This window comes from Bactrocera neohumeralis, chromosome 5, assembly GCF_024586455.1.
Source record: "Bactrocera neohumeralis isolate Rockhampton chromosome 5, APGP_CSIRO_Bneo_wtdbg2-racon-allhic-juicebox.fasta_v2, whole genome shotgun sequence".
NCBI lineage: Eukaryota > Metazoa > Arthropoda > Insecta > Diptera > Tephritidae > Bactrocera > Bactrocera neohumeralis.
In genome coordinates, this window is record NC_065922.1 from 1,917,550 (window position 1) to 1,941,367 (window position 23,818).

Genomic DNA, 23,818 nt, shown 5'->3' on the forward strand with positions numbered 1-23,818 from the left:
CGTAAATTGCACTCGATAGAGAAGCGAGGATAATGTGGAGCGCGCATATGCAACCGTGTGCGTTTACGCCATAGTGAAGGGCCGGAGATGGAAGTTGTGGCACGAAATTGCACAACACACTGATATAAATACGTATACATGCACATATGTATGTATGTCGCACTCAACGATAATATTGAGTTTCGTCATTCCGCTCGAGTTTGAGTGGAGAGTTGGCTAGGCCGCTCCGTGCTGGAGGACAGACTGCAACGGTGCTATGTATGAGCCTACTGATTGATTTTTATTTTTCTGCTTCACTTATGTGCACGAAATGGTGGCAGGAGAAATGCCGAAATCCAAAAACGCAGTAGAAAAAAGTGCAAAAGAAAAAATCAAAGCCTGCAACGTCAACAACATCAGCGGCGACAACATTGACAACACAACCGCAGAGCGCACGCATACATGCACATCCTCGAGATATGAGAAGGTGCTGGGCACACCACAGACAGCGTACCACCGCTCAGACCCTGCATGGCCAAGGCTTATGCACTGCGATCTCTGCAGAACAGCAGCTCGGTTCGCATCGGTTCCCAGCTTGCTGCAAATCGGCTCTGCGCGCGGTCACTAAGCACACGGAAGCGGCTGCAGCGGCACAACTGCAACGCAACTCAGCTTGGCGCTCAGCTTAACTTGGTTGGTTCCGACCACGGACGGCAGACACGGCCATAGCAGCAACAGATATAACAACGGCGGCGCGACGCAGCAACGCACGACAATGCAATCAAGCGACTATACTCGACATGGAGATCAAAAACTTGTACCCAAAATTATTTTGAAATAGTTCAGAACAGTTTAGATGAACATCAGTGAGCTTTCGGATTGGTCGTGTTTTTTGGAGCTTACCTTGTATCCGAGCGATCCCAGTAAAATCAAAGTAGTAAACACTGCAAGCAACTGGATTTTTCCCCAAGTATAGAACAGCCAATAAATGTGAAAATATGCAAGTGAAAAAAATTTTGAAGTCCCAGATTTTCAGAGAAGAAAATTCTTTTGAAATGTTACAAACAGTGAACAGTGAAAGTTAGACCGTTTCGAAAATAAGGCGATTGAAACTGTTCAAAAATTACTGATGTGGCATACTAAAAGTCACAATGCTGTTGTAGGATCTCAAACAATGAAGTTGATTTTCAAAAATAAAAGTGCTATAAAAAATCTTGTCTTCAATTCGAACATTTCGAACGCATAAACAAATGTGAAAACAAATAGAAGTACTTAAAACGAAGAGCAAACTTGTTGAATTCAGAAGTGCTTAAAAGTGAAAGTCTCAAAACTTGAATTTAGTGAATCTAAGTTATTCGATAGTGTCAGCTAGTGAAGCACACCGAGCGATTAATCGGGACGTACAGAGTAGTAAAACCATTAACGATTTGGATATCACGGGCGAAGATGCCAATTGAAGCGGTAAGTTGAGCTTTTCCAAGCCCTGAAAATTACACATGGTTGCCGTCGATGTTAGTTATTAACTATTACGTTGTCTTTTCTCTGCTTATCATCAGCGGTAAAAGTGCAAGTTTTCTATAAATAATTTTGGATTCATGTCTCACTTTCATTTCCCAAGCAATATAATATTCTTAATGTTACAATTTGATATTGGCTAGATAGGAGTCTGAACTATGTTCGTCAGAGACACAAGGTCGAATCACAATTCTTATTCCACTTAGGAAATTTTTTTGGTCTCAAAGTTCTCAGATTACGCTTTGCTGCCAACATATCGCTTCTAACCAAGCATTTCGTATTATTTTCTGAACGAAGACACTATTTTCAAGTAGATCAAATTTAGTTTAGTTTTTAGTAAACATATTGTTGAACTGACGAAGCGGAGTCACGAACCACAAGTAGGATTAACGGGGAAAGCAAGCTAAAAGTCCAATCGAGCTTATTCATTGAAGCCCAATACTAATATTAATACCCCCCTATGTGTGGTCTGATCTCGTGGATTCTTTTCTAAACCACCGTAACCGCTGACAATAATTTGTGATGCCATATTGACACCTAAAATTCAAAATAATTTAGCATACATTTTTTTAAGTTTAGGAGAAGGAAAAACTATATTAAACTGATTTAAAATTTGGTTATAACTTGGTTATATCCGATAGCAGAATTTTAAAATTTTGCACCCATATTGGGTAGCCAAAAAAGTCTTTTCGTATTTCTGATCAAACTTCAACTTATTTTTTTATATTTATTTTTATAGATAAATAAACAAATATGTACCATTTTGGTCGACCACTTTTTGCCATTTTTTCGTTAGAGACTTTATTCCAGGGCAAATCGAAATTTTGAAATTTCCAGAACGGAAATTAGTTTTTCTTGGTTAAATGAAGCTTCAAATCTCACCTTTCAAGCATGGTATGACTCACTGTGATTGGTAGCACTGGAGATATACGACTGTAATGACATCTATTAACAAAATACGAAAAGACTTTTTCGACTACTCAATATTTATGTAATGTGATATAGTAAATTCTAATTCGATTTTTTTGCTGATATGTTGTTTTGCATTTTAGATTTTACGCTATACTGGCCCTCTGACCTTACCAAATATACTTCATAGAGGTGTGTGAATATTAATAATTAGATTTTCTTTCTTTGTTGTAAAAAAATATGAAACTATACTTTTATGGTCTAGTTACACTAGTTTACAGTCATTTTGCGACTGTGATGTTAGGTGCTGTTTCTTGCTAATTTGAGGTTGCAAAAACCGAATATGACAGTATTTAAGGAGGTGTAGGAGTGGTCCAAAAACTCAAATTCATAACCAGGACACCTCAAATACATTAAAAGTCATAAACTAATGCTCTGATATTATCGTACTTTAAAATATACGCTCTATCTCTCAGTGAGGTTTGAAGGCTATAATTTACGGTGTAACACATAAAACAAATAAAACCTTCGCCTTAAACACTCTTTGTTGTTGGGTTCATCTAGGCGGTATAAATATTAAAATTAAGTTTGAATTAAAATTTTTTTTAGAAAATACCCAAATCTCGCAACGAATAGTGAATTTTATGCGACACATTTTATGTTATTCTCTTAATGCTTAACTTTCTAATTACACAAGTGAAAATGTAATTTCTTTCAGCAAATATTTATTTAAAAGTTTGTAAAATATTTTTATTGATAACATATAGAAAGAGGTTTGTGTGAGAAATGAGCTATAAATCAGAGTGTTTATCACAATTGTCCTGGGCTCTGAGGCTGGAGCTATGAACTAATTTAAAACGGATTAAGCACTTTTAATTCTTGGCACTGTGAATATAATTTCGCTTCTGTGGCGACAAAAATCGAATTAAAACAACAAAAGCTCAAGAGCAGGTGAAATCAAACAATGCGCAACTCAAATAGTAATAGAAACTTCAACAAGCTTCAACAATACAACAGCCGCACAGCTGTTGTGGCACAAGGCACAACAAAAACAAACGAATTAACAGAAATAAGCAAAATTCAAAGTGGCGGAAATTTCACAACAGAAAAAACGCCTAACAATTTCGCGCGCGATTTGATGCTCAGAAAGGTGATGCGGACAAACACTTGGCCATAAACACCGCCAGCCGCAGCAGCAACAACAACGCAAAGGCACTCAATAGTGGCACTTTAGGGCGAGTAGAAAATAGCATGAAAATAGCAAAACAACAAACGAGCGCCACAAATGCCGAGAACAAAGGAAACACTTGACGCCAACACACTCAGACACATACACACACACAGGCGCACACGTCATGCAATTGTTGTGGCTGCCAGCTGCGAACAAAAACTAAAATGCATCGTACGACGAAGCCGGCACCTAAAGGCGCTAATGTGCAGCATCCCGAATGCTCCATACTGCATGCCACGTGCCACACACCATATCCGGTGCCAAGCTACATTATGCTAGAAAATCGCCATTTTTAGATGATAAAATGGACGGAAGCTCAACATGTTGACGCGGAGCAGAGGTCGTGTGGCATGTTGCATCGCAGCGCGCGTAGGAGCAGGGCTGGCATTGTGAAACAACATTTGTTGTTTTGCTGCCTGTCAGGGTCACGGTTGATAGATGAAGTCGAGGTTTCAGCAATCGCTGCAGTGCGAAATGAGTCAATAGTACAGGGCAAACCACTTAGCCGGCATATAAATTGCTTTCGTATCAGGAAAATGGTGTTGTTTTATATTATCTCCATAAGCTCATTCATACTGTTGCTGCACGCATAGTGGAGTCTAGCTTAGTAGCGCCCATTTTATAACCCAACGTTTTTATGACGCAACACGGCGCTGGCTTTTATGCTCATCCGATTGGCGCTCCAGTAGCTGCAGGCTGCTGGAATGAGTTTTAATGTGTTGTTGTTGCAAGTGCAGCATATAGATTATAGGATAGTTGCTAATATGAACACTAAGCAAGTTGCAACCTCTGTCGTGCGGCACTAAGCGCAGCTGATTGCACAGCAATCTCATTAAATTTAATGCGTTGCAATTAGCAGCACATTCATGGCACAAATAATCGCACAAAGGCGCTCTACTATCTCCGTTATCCACTACGGGCCAATAGCGACCATATAGTTAAGCGTGTGTTACGCCACAAATGCTTAATTTCAATTAGACGGCGTTGTGGCAAAATAATTAATACCCAAATAAATTACTATTTATTGTTGGCTCATTAGGTTTTGTGCGCTTGCCACGCGGTTGCATCTTCGCTTTATTGTAGCACGGCTGTTATGGCTTTTGGCTTTTCAGCTGTGTTTGTGTGGCATTAGTGGCAATGTGGCAACTAGTTTGATTGTTGCAATATGCACCTGTTTTGACACTCCTCGCTGTTATTGACCTGCCACGTTGTATGTGGCACAGTTCTAAGGGTACATTCCAGGGCGTCCGCTGATGCGGTACTCATGTTGCATATGACAGCTGCTCGTCAACGCAGTGCGTGCAACCAGGGCATACGTTGCAACACACAACAACACCAAAGTGTTTATTGCGTTTTGTTGCGGCCACTGGTGTTGATGGCCATTAAGGTGGCGGCAGTTGAACTTACGTAATATTTATGCTAAGCAAAAAAAGCAAAAGGTTTGCTATAAAACGGCACATAACGGTAAACAAGGAACAGGAAAGCATTCGACTATCCGAAGTTGTACGCTCTTTCACTGGTGTGTCGGCTTGTCGTCTTCACACGTCGTTGCGGCAGCCACAACTCAACGCCACACGGCGGCGTTGCATGTGGCAACACGATAAAGTGTTGTTGATCGTTTTGCTCTTGTTTCTGTTTTGATGTCTTCGTTATAGGTTAATGAAATTATTCACTTTGCGACGTTTTTCTTGGTTCTTCAGCTTAGAGCTGATGGCTGACTGTTGTTGCCAAGCGGCCTCTTGCGGTGGCTGCCCAGCAAATCGTTTCGAACCTGGATTAAACAGTGAGTATGGAAGGATAAATCCAAAAGTTCTACTATCAAACAGAGAAAAACGGATCTGTCGAACGAAATGTTGGATTGGCTCCGTGGCGACCAGGTCGACCACTAGACCGCTTCACTTCAAAACATTTTTGAAAAACAGTGTTGAAATTTGCTCATGTTTGTACACATATTATTATACAAGTACATATATAGCTTTTTACATTTTTAGGCGGTCATAAATCTGCATTAAATTAATTCTGAGAATTTTTTGAGTAAATTCACACCAAAATAATTGCGATGCTTAGCTTATATGTGGTTATTACCACAAGTATGTGCACATTTTACATACATACATACAATCATATATAATTGTAAATACCTATACGATTATATATACATACATACATAAATATGTATATTTACAAACTCATTCTCCTTGTATTGGATTGAATTGCACAACAATCGCAAACCTGCTGATCCCATTCAGGTTTCCTATGCAAACGAGAGATAGTAGAGGCCTTAAAATTCGGCAAAACCTGAGAACCTTTCATGAACTATATACATACATACATATATATTTATTTATGTACGTATGTATGTAGTTGCTTTTAATCTGCGAGATGAGCAGATACTTAAAGTCTAATGAAAACATCCAGCGTTTCGCTGAAATAATATTTAACAATTCAATGTTTGATTTTTATTTATTTGTATTTACAATCATCGTTGCTTTCTTACAGTTGAGCGCTGCTTCTTGCCGTTACTGTTACTGTTGCTATTTTGCTTAATTTGCTGCTGCTCATTTGGGCTGCAAAGCTGAAGTACAGATCTCATAAGACGAACGCGGAGCAGCAGCAGCAGCAAATTTTTGACGGTCATTGCCCCAAACACATAGGAAATGTGTACGTAACAACAACAACAAGAGAAATACAACAACAGATGGTAGACGAAAAAATGCATGATCTTACAATGAAGCTCTTTACAAGCAGGGAGCGTAGGAATACAAACGAAGGTGATGGAGCTCTCAATTGCACATGTGGGGATCGCCCTCCATATTCACGAAAGACACAGCATGCACATATGGTATAGTATGTGTGCGCGCTGCTGCCAGATCAGATTGTCTAGAAAGCCATGGCAATCAGGATTGCCAAAACTCCAACACTAAAAACAACCACAACAACAGCGGTGGTAAAAAAGTTGAGTACACACGTCAGCAAATCGCAGTTGTGAACTAAACTTTCAGTACATTTCTCCTTACTGACTTGTCGTCTTCGTCCTGAGGCAGCGCTCCGCTCGAAGCCGGCAGAGCTACCGGCAGCGGCTGCAGCGTCGCCAGATGTAGCAGCAAACAGCAGAAGTATTTTTTGAAAAGTATCAAATAGCAAATTACTCATGTGCCTGGTTGCATGGTGCGCCAGACGTGGCAAGAAAGGCAAGCGGCACCGAAGAGACGCAGTGCTTAGTAGAACCGAATGGCACAAAAAGTGGAGAAAGCAAATGCATCAAATACATGTGAGCAGAGAATTGCCAAAAAATCACGCACACAAACACTACACACATTCAAATTTACACTAAAAGCACACTGCAGTACCTCTCTCTGCCAGTTGATGGAACAAACTGCAAATGCGTTGAGGCAGCAGAACACGAAAACTGTGTGAAGAGGAAGTGAAGCCATAGGCATGCTACGGCCGCAAGATCGTTGTACCCCTTACTAGCACTTCTGGCAGATTGTCAAGTGCAAAACATAAGTCTTTTTTCGCCAAGCTATGGCCTTTTTAATTTTGAATTTTGAAAGGCGACGTTAACCAGAAAGAATTGTGATAGCAAAACTGTCTCAAAAATGCACCGATGTAAAACAGTGAACTTATGAGACAATAATAAATAGTACATTGTATTTATTAAACCTCTTCCCAGACCCCAATATGGGCAGCACTATCCGAGGAAGTTTCGCTGGTAATACAAGCTGCCAAATCATAGTCATATATATTATATTTTAAAACCAACGTTACACAGGTTCTAATGATTATAAGAGTAAAAGAGTATAAGAGTTAAATATACATACATATGTATATATTGTTGTTGGTCTGAGGATTGGTAAGAACGGCCATACCCAATCTTCAAAGCAAGGGAGAGAATGTGCGAGAACAATTGAATCATAATCTTATAGAATGATAGTAATGTCTGTGATATAACACTCGATTATTTGTAAGGCGCTATGTAGTTCCTCAGAAACTATATTTTTGGAACACTCGTTTTGATATCGGATCATTACATATACATATTACACAGATATATTTTTTTAATGTTATAACCAAAGAAAATATGAACCACTTGAAGGCACAATTTATAAGCCCTCTTGAAACTATATTGATAGTATCTCTCTTTGAGTGAGATTTAAATAATAGGAAGTATGGGTGTGAGTGTATCGAAAATTTGTAAGCACTGAAGAACAAGCGTAGAAAATAGATTGACTCAGATATGGTAACATTTCAGCGATGTTGCCAAGAATTAACTGAACCCTTCTCAGCCATCATTTTTAAATTTACATGTACTTTCCATTCAAAAACTGCTAATAGAAGAGCACAAACTTTGTTTCTGCATTGTGCGTTCCCACTCTAACTGTGCCAGAAACTTTCAGAGGCAAGAGAGAGATGATCGATTTTTGGCCATCGATAAAATTGGCGGAAAGACGAAACGAAGCCTTGAAATATTCTTGCCGTTTGTAAATATAAAATGAATTAATAATTAAAATATATCTCAAGAAGAAGCGTTTAACCAAAAGGCTTAATAAAGCCCTTTGCTTTAGCTAATAAAAAATAATAAAAAAAAATTTGTTGTTAACATACTTGACCCCGACGTGATTTGAACACGCAACCTTCTGATCTGGAGTCAGACGCGCTACCGTTGCGCCACGGAGTCCTCTATATATTATCAACTAACGGCGTACCGCGACATGCAAACAAAAACAACGACTTTCAATTCTACAAACATAAGGCAAATGCGAATGTAAATTAGCAACAACTAGCAAGCAAGTAGAACAAAGAGAGAGCGCGCACTAAAATACAAACAATTTAAATTAATAAAACACACACAAAAACAAAAACAAATATGCATAATGTTGACAGTGCTGTCGATAGCCGAGCGTACAAGTTGAGTACAAAATTAGAATTCTATGACACACACGCACATATACATATGTACGTGCATTGTTTACTCTGGTTGCGGCGGTGCGGTGAGTGACCAACGTCCATTCCGACAGCGGCTGCCGCTTTAACACCGCCGAGCGGGATCTTTCGCCCGGCAGCCATTGCGAAGCTGAGGTGAGTCGCTTTGCAAATCGTCAAAACAAAGGCGCAGATAATGCGGTTCTAGTAAATGGAATGATGCAGTAAAAGGCGACGTTTGTTTACACAGCTTTTATTTTTCATTTCACAAAGCGTTTTGGGTTGGTTGCGCCGAAAAAGAATTTGCATTTTATTATTTGCGCTGCTTTGGAGAGTCGTCTGATATAGCCATATGCGCACACACAAACCCGCATGCATACATACATATGCCCGTGAATGCACTGAACCTTACATCCGGCTAAACTAGGAATTCGGGTTTTAAATAATGACACCAACAACAACAACCTCAGCGTGGCAGCCGAAATTCGGGATAAATAGTGTAATTGTCAAAATGCAAAGTAACTCAAGCAAAACTTCCAAATGCAAACTTTTGTTGTGAATTTATTTCCCCGAAATTAGACTGTACTGCTAAGCTGGCGATCCCCCCATATGAGTGCGCGCAGCTCATTACTCACGCAAAAAAAGCTAAGAATCGTTCGCACCGAAGAAGGGCAATTGCCAAAACACGTTCGTTGTATTCTAAAAACAAATTTAGGCATTGCAGCGAGAGTGTACAACAACAACAACAACAAAGACAATTGTGTAAATATGTACCTATTTCAGTTAATGGCAGTGCGAACGGCGAAAGGCGGTTCACCCGCGGACGAACAGCGTGTGCAAACAAACAAAGTCAAAAGTTTTTGGCAGTCATCGACCTCAGTGCTGAGAATTGTGTAGTGAAACAGCAAAACAAACTCAGAAACAATAAGAACAACGAGTAATGTAAATATTATTTCGGCTGTAGAATCTTCTCGCGTCGTCCCACCCAACCGCGATCTACGCAGATCCGCATTCATGCTCACTTCGCTCTCGCACTCGCACTGGCACGCTGGAGATCACCGATTGCCTAGAGCGTACGACTTGAATTTGTGGCGTAAGGTACAGGTGATAAGTAAGTCCACGACCGCTCCACCCAGTGGTGGGAAGGTGATTAGACGTGCGGGCGTGTTCGCCGCGCTGTGCGGCTAGTCGAGTGTGATCGTTTTATGCGTATTCCTATTCATATAATGTATGTATATTTATGTATGTAGATGAAAAAAATACCAATGACACATGACTTTAGCCCGATATGCCAGTCCAGCCCCTTGCACTGGCGTAGAGCTAAATTACGGCACGAAAACCAGACTTTGCAGAACTTTCTTAATTAGTAGTGGAAAAGGTTTTAGTCTCTTGAAAATTAATTCAATTATAAACATGATTAATTTGTGCTTTCAGTCTTGCTTGAGCTTGAGTTAGAGTTCTCATTATTATTTACATATTTATTTATTTAGCTTACATCATATTTACACTTTTCTTTCCTGAATTTGAATTCTATTTTTCCAAAATTTTGCACAAATCATTGTAGAAGAAGTGCAGATCTTGCCGTTTTCGGGCTGGTTCGATCTAAGTAAGAAAACCCTTTTCATGAGTAATATTTTTCCTGAGGAAAAGAAGCCCTCCTTCTTACATGAATGGTATAATATAGCATGTATTTTTCAGTTATTTCAGTTATTTTGTAAATAAGGGATTAATTTTATAATTTGTTAGCGTTAATTAGTGAAAATTGTTGTTGAATAAAAAATATTTTCTATAAGTTGAAATACGATTTCTCTAGGCACTTCGTTTTACACTCGGAGAAACCCACGTACAAATAAACTTCAATTAGGCAATTCGTAAGAACTCTCCTTTCCTCGCACCAATCACTGATAAGGAGGGTTCAGTAGCTACATACTTTATATTTTATTTAGAAATTTTCACGACTGCAAACTGACTGATGACCGATAATATTGGCTACGTTTCCACTGATAAAGGAAGACAATTAGAAAACGAACTTTTTATTTGAGAATATTTTAACTTCGAAGAGAGTTCAATGAGCTGCAGCGATATTATATTAGTATACCGTTATCGGTTTGCGATTTTGCCTGTGTTTTTAGAATTCTGTTAAAATTATGATGAAATATTCTAACTGCTCCCCTCCATCAAAAAAGACAGCTACTTCCCTAAAAGTTATATTTATGTATTGCATGTTTTTTATTCTTATCGGCTTGGTATCTAATCTTGATTTTTTTATTGAAGCAATAATCGAACTTGGTGTTTGCTTTTTTTGATTAAAATTGCATTCTTACAAAAACAAATTCATGTAATTTCATTTGAGAAGTATGTGTTGCCCCGACACATTTAGCTCAGTGGCCTGATAACAGTTAAGTCGAAATAATCTTAGCAGTACAAATAATTATAATTGGGCACTCACAGTTATTAGTGAACCTATCTTGACAACTGGCACTGCGCTTATCAAGTCAGGAAAGCAAACTCTACAAGTATATAAAGGGAAAAATATAATCGCTCGCCATAACTGGAGCAGTTGCTAAATTCAATTGTATTTTCCTTGTTAATGCCACGCTGGTTGTGATTATTTTGCACCGATCTCGCTGTAAATGTCGCTCGCGCAATCATGTGATCATAAAGACAGATGTTGCGAATTTAGCTGAGTAATATCCAGCTCGAGTAGACATACATATGCATATGCGGAAAAATATTCGTTTTAGGGAAATATTATGGATAAGTCATTTGTAGGAGAATGTTTTCAGGAGATCTTAAAGCAATTATCACTTGGTTTCATTATGCACTACTTTGATCTAAAGGGGGGTAGTTCCAAGGCGACGACAACTATTTAATTACTACTTAGAAATGTTGAAACTGCATAAGCATTTTCTCTGATTTCGCAGCGGTATTGGATGAAGGTTTTGCACTTTTTGCTTCTGCAGACTAGAGCGTGAGTTGTTTCGGTATTTTCTGGTTTATTTCGCTGCATTCCAAAGTGCCAAAATACGACAAGAATTAAATACACATACTCTAAATGAAAATAAAAACAACACGTTGGCTGATAGCAAATATTATTTCATTGCAAATATGTACGATAACAGCGTCAGGGAACACAAATGAGCAAGCCTGCCAACTCACTAGGTTTGACCGATAAAAGTGCGCTGCGCCGTCGAATTTATGCACAATAAAATGTAAGCAAGCAATCAGAGATGCCCGCTCTTCTACAGGTTTACATATACTTATGTACATATGTATGCACGAACATATGTGTTTGCGTTTGGGTATGCGTGATTGGCTAAAAATACGGCTCTTCCGCTGTGGCGTCTTCTAGATATGCCTTGCGCCGGCACTTCCGCGTTGCGCGCCTTCAGCTGATGACTCGCACTCCACTTCACCTACACTGCCACCGCCACCTCTGTGTAGCTGGCGTCTATATGCTGTGGTGGTGGGGGCAAATTGAATAAAATATATTAAAAAGGATGTCGTCGTTGCAGTATCCGCTAGAGACAAATTCATTTATTAAATTAACTAAGACGGCAGTGGAAACAAATGCAAATAAGTCGAGCGATTGAGAAGCGCAGAAAGCAATGTGCGAAATCTTATGTCGTGTTGCAACACAGCCGTGTCAGCGATAATAGTGCGCCGTTACTCACACCCAACAGCGACCAGCTGTTCCATGCCACGCCGTTGTAATCATCGCTGACGCTGCGTATGCATTTCGCGGTTTTAGGTGCATTCCCGCCACTTTGCGCTCCGCGCACCAAATACTGCGCGAACTTTATCTGGTCTACTAGTTGTCGCTTTGACGAAATAGGAGCAGATTCATCTTCTGCTTCGGCCTTTTTGCATTCAAACCTTCAACATTTTCGGTTTAACTTACTACTAAATCACCGCAGGCCCCACTACATTCGTCCCGTGAGTCGCACCCGTCTGCGCTTTTGATAAGCAAATACGCTTACAAAGCAAAACTGGAGGAAAACGAATACACTTTTGAAATATATTAATCCTTAACTAAAGGAGAAGTTTCCATTTCCTCTCCCTCGCGTTGCCTTGTCGTCGCACTGTTCTCACAATACTCATCCTCCGATTTGTACTGGCTTCCTCAGCAACAACAATTTGTACAAACCAATCGGCTGTGAACTGCCTTACCCCTCGCCCGTCAGCAACTATTCGAGTCTCTAATGCAGAAATATTCCATTTTCTTGCTGTATTTTACACATTCCTTATGTTCCTCATTTCGTATTATGAGCTATGTACATATGTACAAGTTTTTGCTGTTGTTGCGTTTTTGATTTTGATTTAATGCATAAAAGAGAACCATTTTTATACCAATATGACAACAACAATGACTAGTGAAAGCGCCAAAAAAAATTGAAAAATGAAAAATGTGCCAAAATGTGCGCCATGAGGTTGCCACCCCCAGCTTCGTTAAACCAAACTTGAAATGATGACTGGGAAAGCATTTGTATGGGCGCGTTGTTGTGGTGGAAGGCGCTCTAGCAGACGCAATAGCGCCTTTCTAATCCACCAGCCGCTAAGAATGAGTATAAATAAAAAATGTTTGGAAGGAAAATAATAAAGAACTTAGCATTTTGCACAGCCACCAAAGCTGACTCTGCTCTGCCGCAGCGCGCACGTTTGCCCAAACACTCGCTTAACGCCCACGCTGACGCTTAACGCAACCAGATGAGAGCGGGACGTTAGTGAGCGCCTCTGCGCTTCATATTCAAATTCTTAATGCCACATTTTTTCTTGTTCACATTACTACGCTCATACGCGCCAGTCCAACAGCCCACCACCCCCCGAAACCGTAATGCAAAGTGGTCCTATAAGTTGCGCAAGTGTTTCGCTGGTGCAGAGGGCGGCCGACTGTGAGCTGAGGTGTCGCTGAAATCGGAAACTTTCTTTCACAGCGCTCAGCCGAAACACAAACCCACAACAACAACAACACAACAAGCACTGCAGCTACTATTTTACCCAAAGTAATGACGGGCAGATTCAGCTATGGGTGGTAGGGTGGTGGGGGTGCGGAGCTTGTAAGTAGATTCCTGAATAGAAACGCGTTTAGTTTTTGTACTTACTACGACAACTTTTCAGGGTTGTTTCACTAGCACACACACACACGCGCGCACATACGCTTATGTATGCCACAAACCATTCGAATTATGAGCGAATTGCAAAGCAAGAAATAAAGGCAACAAAAGAGGCAAAGGAAGAAGAAGACGATGAGGAAAAAATGGAAAGTTTATAATTACTTATTTTTTGATGAATTGGATAAATAAAAAAATATCGATTGATATTAGAGCAACTGAAATGGCAAACGAGCGAGCGGCTGGGCTGTTGCGAACGTGAGCGAACGAGTGAGCGAATGAGTAGTGGCCCAAGCTGTTTGGCGGGTGTAATGAATATTCTCCTTCCGTAAGCCAGTGTTTTTCAGAATTACAGTAAGCACAGTAAAACATTTATATTCCCATAGTTGCATCTGACATATGTACATATAAAGGATGAGAATGGGGAATATAGATGCAAAGAAAACAAGAATAATGTTGCCTTCTTGGATCTTTCAATAACTACTTATCGAAATTGAAATAAATAGCGAGGAAATAACTGCGACAGATGGCGCTGCTAGTACTATTTGTATGCTATGTGGAATAAATATTTAAGGAATTATAGTCTAAACGTTAACGGTTTTTGAAAAAGAGAAAAGAATGTGGAAGCATGGAAATTAATTTTTACCACTGAGACAAGCATTTGAAAAAATTATAAATATTGCGAGAACGAAGAGTCGCCAATGGTAAGAAATTCCATAGACCGCACGCCGTCTGATATGAAAAACAATTTAGAAACTATGGAGCACTTTCATAAAGCCAAACCCAAGTAAAGGTTCGAACCGTTAGCAAAATTCATTAGAACGTGATTGCTTCTTTCCACAACCCCCTGCAGGTACCACATTAATGACGGAAGCTAAGGCAGACAAAACTTAAGCTTTATGTGCCAGTATAAATGCAGAGAAGAGAAGAGCATTGTAGAACATTGAAACTGTTATCACATATTTCGCATTGCCATCATGGTAGGTAGGTAGGTAGGAGTGCAGCCCTATCGGGTTCAATTAGCACTTGATGTGCCATTTTGATACACTATTCGTAGAACCTCCTGCATCTGCTCTTACGTTTCACCTTCTCTCTCAAACCATTTTGAGGTTTCGATGAAACTACTTATGTCCGATATGCTTTTGGTGGAAATCCATTCAAGGTTTGGTGCTTGGTGGATTCCGAGTGTTTTGTGTCGGATCTGTGCTAGTGCTGGGCATTCGCAGAGAAAGTGGAAAATTGTTTCCTTGTTCCCTGCTACTCCGCAGCCACGGCAGATGTCGTTCTAGGGCAAGCCCATTTTGGACGCATGTTCCCCAAATGGCCAGTGCCCTGTTGTGGTGGCTGTTATTCTGTAAATACTTTTTCTTGACCTATTTAATAAGTCATTGGTTCTTTTCCTGTCATATGTTGGCCATAATTGTTTAGTTATGACGCATTTTGTAATGTTTTTCCACCTGTTGTTTGCAATTTGCTGAAATTGTCTATTGATCTCTCCTTTTATCGATCCTAGCGGGCTTGGTATTAGCTCCGCCTTGGATTCATTGAGAAAAGCTCCTGCCTTGCCAACTCGTCTGCTTTTTCGTTACCGAAAATGTTCCTGTGGTCGGGAACCCAGATCAAGTTTAGCTGGAGCTTGTCTTTTATTGAGCTTAGTGCTCTCTTACAGTTGTGAACTGTACTGGAATTTGTCATGGGTGAATACAAAGCCAGGAGGGCCGCCTGGCTGTCCGTAAATATAGTTGCTTTATGTATATTCCCGTGGTTTTCTAATAGAACTTCGCAGGCTTTTTCTATGCCTAGTACTTCTGCTTGTAAGATGCTAGCCGAGTTCGGTAGACGTATAGAGAGAGATATGCGTAGATCAGCGGAGAATACCCCCGTGCCTACTCCGCAGTCCATTTTGGAGCCGTCGGTATAGATTGAGGTGGTATCTTCCTCTACCATTGAACCTCTTCTCCATTCTCGTCTAGATGGTATCCTCACCTGGAAGTCTCTATTGAAATCCAGCTTTGGGAGAATGTAGTCTGATTTGTTAATAGTGAACTTGTTTAGAATTACACTATGTCCGTAGTTCTGCTGATTCCAACCTCCCAATTCTTTTATTCTTATCGCCGCAATAGCTGCTGTTTTGTGAATAAAAATGTCTATTGGTAGTTGATGCAGGATCACATTGAGCGCATCAGTCGGACATGACCTGATTGCACCCGTAACACCCGCACATGCTGCTCTTTGTATTTCATTTAATTTTCTAATATTGTATTGCCATCATAGTCAATAAAAACTTTTCTTAGAAAGCTGGTGCAGCTACCACAAAATCAATACAAAAATATTTCCCTACAACTAAAACTAAAAAACAAATATGTTTTCGTCGGAATGAGATGAATGCGAACGCTTGCTACCAATGAGGCTCCTCACATAATTGCCGTACCGTTACATTGTCGATCCAAACAAACACCATTTCTTGCTGCCTGTGCGTGAAAGGGCGTGTAAGACGCACAAGTTATCTAGACACATAACGGTTAAAACATTATTGTTCTTCAACCAGTTCAAAGTGTTGTTACCCCAGTGGCGTAGCTACAACTTCGGGCGCCCGGGGCCAAGGATGTTCCGCCGCCCCCCTTTATCTACCTACCTACAAGTTTCATGAGGTGGTTCGAACAAAAGTGAATTTTTACAAAATATCTTCGATATTAAGTATATACAATTTACGAACAAGAAGCCACTCAAATTCTGAAGTTCCAAAATTCTCACAATACGGTTTTTGAGGAAATTGATAGAAAAAACCCATTTTCGCCCTACATCTTATACACTTTTGACACAATTTGCAGGAATTTTTGCCCGAATTGGAGTTTTTAATTACCATTTTTGAAAATTTGAAAAAATAAAAGTGTTTGTTACATTCAAAGTATAGGGTAACTTGAGAATGACACGTCGCTAGACAAAGCTAGAAAAGTGCACCTTTAAGTTCTATCACTATTTTTAAGAAAGATATAAGACAAATTCAAAGACTGAAGAGTATTCGAGTAAAACTTAATATTTTTCATTGTTATTCAGATTATTACAGTGAGTGTACAACTCTTTATCTTTTATAATAAATTTTGTAAAAAAAAGTTGTTGAAATATTTTTCTGAAGTATTTTATGAATATCGTTTTGCCGCCCCAAGACGTTGCGCCCGGGGCGACGGCCCCCTTCGCCCCCCCTAGCTGCGCCACTGAGATACCCATATTTACCCCAGACGTAAAGCACTCTTTAAGATATTATACCAATATTTCGTTGTGGTTGCACGCAGCATCGTGTTTATATAATATTTTCTCATCGAAAGCATTCTTAGATTTCAATAAGCAGCGAACTTCCAGAGTAGTACTATTGGCAACCCTCCAAAAATACATAAAATTTGCACAGAGGCAATTACTTCGGAAGTTTGAGATGGAGTAAGAGGACTTGGCTTTTTTAGATGGCCTATAAAAATTCAAAATCTTTTGGGTGTTGCTAACTAAATCTTTTCATCGAAAGCTCATTTTCGTACTTGCCATGTAGAGCAACTGAGAAATAACAAAAACGACGTCAACTGCATAAGCAGAGTGAAATAAAGTTTAGCAGGAAAGTGAAAAAGATGACTCGAGGTAAGAAAATACAGGAATGTAATCAACGAACACCAACAACTAATGTGTTAATATGAGTCTGGTCCCATTTCTCCAAAGCCTCTTGGGTATACCAAGACCAACTAATCACACCAAAGTTCAAGTCAGAGAGGAAACTGAGTGAACCGTGAATTTTTCTTAATCATATTATTATTTTTAATAATTGCATTATGCCTACTAGGCGAAATAATCAGAAAACCAATGACCTTTTCACTGAGCGCGAAAAAAATCCAATTATACCAATGTAAATAAAAATGGAAAAATATAAAAATGTGAATAATAAATTTTAAATTTCGTCCAGAGCGAGCACAATAAATGCAATTGCGATAGATAGATGAATGGATGGATGGCCGCACGGATAGACACATTATCAATGTAATGAATTATTGCCACTTCAGAGTAGTGAAGAATCCGGCAAATAACAATGATGCCGATTAAACACACAAATACACTCAAAATAAGCACACACCCGCCTGCTCTCCGCCCCGCTGGGTCCACGCTCTTGCCCCCGACGAACGTCATTTAGCGCATATTGAAAAAGTTAATGCCGCACTTTTGTATGACTTTTTCGCGAGGCGATAAATGAACCGCAATAAATCAGACAGCAGCCAGAAGCGGACGGGAGCAGCGGCCAACCAGCCTAGATGCATTTTAGATTTTTAGTCAATTTGTGAGTGGCATGCCGCGCGCGGAGCCGGGGTGCGCGGCGTCAATTGCAAAGCAAATTTCTACTTACGCCACCTCATTTCCTTCCGACAATGAGTGCATGTGCATATGTGTGTGTGATGCCGATCAACCCCTCGCAGTGGAGCTTTCAAATTTCAATATTGGTTTTGCATGATAGTTATGAATATATATGAGGACATATTGGCTGCCAATTGCATGTGTGTGTGTGCACACTAAAATAATCGAAAAACTTATATTTGTTACATGAATGCACACACACAAACACACTGGTGAGGTAAACACCGAAATTGCTGGCTTCACTCCCGTCCGTAATCAATACTTATGCGGGGGCAAAAAATGGTGCAGCTTTTTAAGCCTCTTTTTCGGTGTGTAATATCTATGAAATTAAAATAGTGTGGAAAATCGCAAATGTTCATAAACAGCTCCGGCACTGCACATAAGTCCAAATTATATAAGCCAACGGTTTTGCAGTCAAAAAGTAGGCGAAGTGCCATGAGCACAAACGCACTCACATGAATTCAAAAAATCATTATAATACATAAGCACATATACACTTATATATTTACATATGCACTTATGTAATGAGTTATAATGCACGGCGGAGTTGCGGCAGCCGCACCGCTCACGTCACAGCGTCAAGCTCAAAATAGCCCACAAGGACACACACTTAAAAGGAGGGAGGAGCTGAAGGCTTGCGAAATTATCGCCAGATGAATTCGCTATTATCCAGAGGACATAGAATTTGCTTTGTTGTTATTTATAATTTTGGCATTTTTCAATTCTGATGCACACATTTGGAGTAAAAGGAAAATTATACAAACATTGCTGATTATTTGCTATTCTCAACCTTTTTATACCCTGAACAAGGAGTATATATTATATCTATTCGACAAGCAGTTTATCATACGGAGGAGGAAAAGTCGGAGAAGTCGGAGGTTAAACGTTACTCTCCAACGAATCGAACAGAACATACTCGATATTTAAATAATGGAGCAGCACTTGTGGTGCAACCCTGTACAAACATGTCTTTTGACGCATGCGCAATGGTGTTATCATGCTGGCTTAGTGGAGAAATTCTTTTTTTCGCGTTAAAAAAAAGGTTGCTGTTAACATTAATCTTTCTTCTCTGTAAATTACCAGTATTGGTTTTAAGTCTTAAGATTTTAAAAAACAAGAAAAACAAGAAAGAAAGGTATAAGTTCGGGTGCAACCGAACATTTTATACCATTGCACTCAGGGAAGTATTGACCTGATTCAACTCATGTTTGATACACAGAAATACTATTGTCAGGAAAGATTTCTGTCTGAATTTCAATTGTATATCCCATACATTATCGAATATTTTCGGTCAAAAGTAGCCTATACATACTGGGAATTTTCTCACTGTGTACTATGAGAAAAATGCCACTTAATATGTTTAGTCGAAATCCCGAAGGTATGTGATTTCACCAAAAAGTTGGACTTGAGATTGTCCAATGTTCACACTGGCTCCCATAAAGCCTTCTTATACCAGCTCGGAGGTAAAAGGTCAAGAAGCCCTATTTATACTGTAGAATATAACTGACATACAAACTGACCGATTAAAATCAAGATTAAGATCTTCAAAGTCAAACTTCGTGACTAGAAAGTAACAGTACAGATGGTTGGACGGTTACGCTTTCTGGTTTAGGTTTACATATAGTTGATATAAGATGCACCGATTGAGGGTATATATAGTATATGTAAATATGTTTTTCTTGTTTTCGCTAAATCCACTTTCGAATTACAATAGAAGAAGTGCTCAGCGCTGCCAGCATCCATGGCGTTTTGGGTTGCTTCTCGCCGACCAAATGATCATGTCAGCGTTCAGAACAATGAATTTAATATAAAAAGCATAGTAATAACGTTTCAAATAAATGAAATTCGCGCAAACACAGCAAACAACCTCGACCCTTGTTTCTAGTCTCAGGGGACAAAAAGCACTCAGAGAAATTTGCGGACAATTTCGCAAAGTTACATCTAGAGATTAAGCTATTGGTTAAATATTTCAAAATAAATGTGCGAACAGTAAGAAAACCAGATTAAGCCCATCTAAAAACTTTGGTAGGTAACTCCAAGATCGTTATTACATCATACCTCTAACAGATGATTAAGACATCTAAAGTCATTAAAATGAGAGCATTTTTAAACTTGTTTGGCAGAAATAAAAAGTAATAAACAATTTGGAATTGCCAATCGCCCATGGAACGAACATACAAAGAACGATCCATATATTTTTTAAAGGTAGACAACCTCTGATTTTATAGAAGACTACTATTCTTAGTCCGGTTTAGGAGAAGAAAGGTAAGCACAACCAATATTCTTATTGGCTTGCGAAACCCCTAAAGTCGCTCAGTGTAGTTTTTGCCGCAACCCGCCACTGTGGCAAGCACAACGTTAAATTATGCAAGTGAAGACAAAAAACCGACTCTAATAATTTTCGGTGATGCGCCAAATTTGCTCTGCTTACATTTTTTCTCAGATTTTGCACATTTCCAACATGAGGAAAAAATTAAATGATAATGCCGCTGCCGCTGCGGCTAAATAACGGCAATACACAATGTGCAGCAATGGCCACATGAACTTGCGCTCCTCGGCTAGCGAAAAAACTGCAAATGGAAAAATGAGCGCTCAAAGGATATTTTTTCGTCGTTGCAAATCCCAGAGGATATGCTTTGGGTTAAGTAGGCGTTTAAACACAAGTGTGTAGCGCTCATTACACACACACTTACAACCATACCGTTAGCGAAGCAGTGGCTAGTCAACAAGGGAGGTGTGGGTGGCGCATGGCATGACCGACAAAATTTATTTAGATGATGCCACGACGTGATGCGATCCTGCAACATGTTTTCAAGTACTCGCCAACAATAAATAGTGGTGTAACAAGAGCAACTCGTGCAAAACGACAAAGACAAAGTGAGGACTTTTTTGCAGTGGAACAACAAAACTAGATGCATAGTTGGCGCCAGTGTTGACTGCATAACGGCCGTAACTGTTTAGTTGCATGCAACTGCTGGCGCCCGGCGCGCCAAGTTCATGCTGCAAGCCACATGTGTGTAGTGGCAAATCAGTTTAGGAACAGGCAACGGTTTTTCTTTTTTTTGCTGTTATTGTTGTTGCTTGTATTGTGTTAATCCAATGGAGTTGTGGCGTTTTTCAGGCATTTGCATAGAACCAAACACACACGCACACATACACATGTAGAAATGCACACAAAAAAGCGCATTGTGGCTTTCGCTCGCAAAGTCACAATTATCCGATGTGTTGCCATTTTAGTCGGTTCCATTACATTTGCGTCACTTGAGCAGGTAAGGGGTTCATGAGATGCATGTGGTTGTAGCTGTAGATGTATGTGAATGAGTGGGCGGTTAGATTTCATATCAAAATAAAGTGCAAATTACTCGAGTGCAATTGACTTTCCGAGTGGCGATAAAGCGATTTCCATTACAAACACATGGCTGAGTAGGCTTTTTACCCACAATAAGGACTAATGCGTGTTTTTAGGCAAACGTGTGTATGTATATGTATTAATTGGAAAATTAATTTCTTTCGGAAAATAGCTTTTAAGAAAACTTTTAGAAATCATTAGAAAAATTAAAGAAAACGTCGGTTCCTAAATTTTGTTGAAATAATTTGGTGTTGATTCTGAGGAACTTTGTAATATAGAAATTTCTGCGTTAAAATAAATTAAATAATTCTTCAAATGACAGTCATATTAATACCGTGTTGCTACTAACCGTTCGAGTTTGAGAGGTTCCATTATGTTTTAAAGTGAAAGAAGAGTTTTCTTATGTCGCAAGTTGGCGCAATTTCGAAACAACAAGTGAAGATATAATACATATTGGGTAGTCGAAAAAAAGGGTATTTATAATCACACTTCAACTTATTTATATATATGTATATATATTTGTATTTTTAATGACTTTTTGCTATTTTTCCACGAGAGCCGTTATTCCATCAGTGTAAAACTTTCCAGGTTTCTCGGCGAAAATATTCCACAAGTAATTTTCACAGGCTTCTCTTGAAGCCAATTTCACTCCAGTAAGGGATGGTGCAAGGTCAGAGCTATATGGTGGATGCATCAAAGCATCCCAGCCCAGCTATCCCAGTTTTTGCCGAGTCATCAAAGATGTGTGTGGTCTAGCGTTGTCCTGATGGAAGACGAAGCCCTTTCTGATGATCAGTTCTGACCGTTTTTTTCGAATGCTTGCTTCAATCTCATCAGTTGTTGACAGTAAAATTTAGAATCAATCGTTCGACCAGGCTGGAGCAGCTCATAGTGGACGATTCCTTTCCAATCACACCAAATTTTCGAGGCGTCAATCCTGGCCTTGCGACCATTTGTTGAGCTTCACCTTGTCGTATTTGATCCCCCTTCCATCTCCTTTTACCATTCGCTACATAAATGGTTCGATTTCATTTCGTTTCAGCAAAGAATCGCAGATGTTCCATCGGTCCATTAAATTTTTCACAGTCAATTCATGTGGTAACCAAACATCGAGCTTCTGTTGGTAGCCAGCCTTTTTTAAATGGTTCAAAACCATTTGGTGATGAATGTTAAGTTCCTTAGCGAAGTCATTGCTGCTTATGTGACGATTCTGGTCAATATTTTCATAATCTCATCGACTTTTTCTACGATAGGTCGACCAGAGCGAGGTGCATCTTACAGCTCATCGTAAGCACCATTCGCCTTAATCAAAGCGTGAAAGACCATCATCTTTCGTTGAGTATCTCTTCCGAAACATTCACTACAATCAAGGTTAGAACATACTCATGAAGAGATGGGCTTTGTCCTATAAAATCACTTTACAACGTGTGAAAATCAATCAGTGGTCTTAAAACCCGTACAATATATTAAGTGTGGACATGCATATACAGATATTTCGAAGACAACCACTTAAATACGCGCAGTGCTTTAAAAGAATTTAATGTTGTGCAAGTCAACCGCACGCTCCGCTGACGGACAGTGGTGGCAAAAGTCAATGATTCTTAAACGACAATATTTGCCCAGCTCAGTGGGTGGGGGGTGACAACAACAAAAGCAACAACACGAGGAACGTCATAATTGTCAGAGTTGACAGACATCACATCGTCGTTAGCATAGCCATTGGCATTAACGACGTCATCGTCTGGTTGCTGGTACTTCCTGCTTTTCGCTTTTTCTTTCTCAGCAGCTCCCCTGCCCTCTTCATTCCACTTTTCGCGCTTGTTTTCGTTGTTTTCTCGCTGCTATTTGAGTTCGCAGTCTAGTGAGTCGCTTTGCTCGGCAGCCTGCAATGTGCAATGCAACAGGTGATGATGACAACGTAAGGCAAGACGAAAGTGAAAACGATTCGACTTGCACGTTCGTTATGGCCTGCGAGTGGGCTTCTTGTGTGCCACACTTGAGCTTCGCCCGCATACAGCCAATACGGGCACTCGAAATTCTGAAATACCGATGTACATATATTTGTGTGTATGCGCCACAGAGACACACTTTGGTCACCCTCACCCAACTCTCTTCGGTGTTGGCCTCACAGCCGCTCCACACAATCACTTTCGTTTTCGTCGTCAGATTGAAAGTATCTGTCCATTCACCATTCACTTTCCAGCAAGGAGGCCACGCAGTGAACGAAGTAGACGCGCGGTGTAAGGAAATATAAGCCGTGTCCTTGTCCTTGTTACGACTAGCCGATAGCGTGGTAACATAAAAAAACACTCTCAGACAACGCGACTTAACGCGTTCATTAACCTCCCGCACTACCAGCACACGAAGTCAACAAAAAGGAAATTACTATAGCTATTGACCGCCTCTTGAGCG

General features: G+C 39.9%; 1 protein-coding gene and 1 non-coding gene across 2 annotated transcripts in view; one reads left to right on the forward strand and one right to left on the reverse strand.

Moving 5' to 3' along the window:
* The first annotated feature begins 733 nt into the window (after positions 1-733).
* LOC126758102 (broad-complex core protein) overlaps positions 734-23,818 on the forward strand; it is a 112,831-nt gene continuing 89,746 nt past the window's right edge. Inside the window, exon 1 of the mRNA XM_050472134.1 lies at positions 734-1,440. The gene's annotated coding sequence lies outside the window, so the exon portion shown is untranslated. The remainder of the gene's footprint in view (positions 1,441-23,818) is intronic.
* Trnaw-cca (transfer RNA tryptophan (anticodon CCA)) lies at positions 8,241-8,312 on the reverse strand. Its single transcript has one exon. It is a non-coding gene; the product is annotated as a tRNA-Trp (tRNA).